Consider the following 268-nt stretch of genomic DNA (forward strand, 5'->3'; position numbering starts at 1 on the left):
GCCTGCTGGTGGGGATGTGGCAGGCGAGCCAAGGCTGTTGAAGAGGCAGGTTACAGGGACAGGGCATATTGGGTTTTGTACCAGAAACGTCCAGCATCACCGTTTGCACCTTCCGCAGAAGCTGCTGAGCTGCCCTGCCGGGCCCTGCGAGGTCCTGGGCTGGTGAGCAGCAGTGTCAGCTGCTGCTCGATGATGCTCTGAGGAACCCTCCAACTTCCAGAGCCGTTTCGGCTCCTCCCAAACTTTCCTCCAGTCGATCAGGTCTGCT

The sequence above is a fragment of the Buceros rhinoceros genome, unplaced genomic scaffold, assembly GCF_000710305.1.
Source record: "Buceros rhinoceros silvestris isolate BGI_N320 unplaced genomic scaffold, ASM71030v1 scaffold5882, whole genome shotgun sequence".
In the NCBI taxonomy this organism is placed as follows: domain Eukaryota; kingdom Metazoa; phylum Chordata; class Aves; order Bucerotiformes; family Bucerotidae; genus Buceros; species Buceros rhinoceros.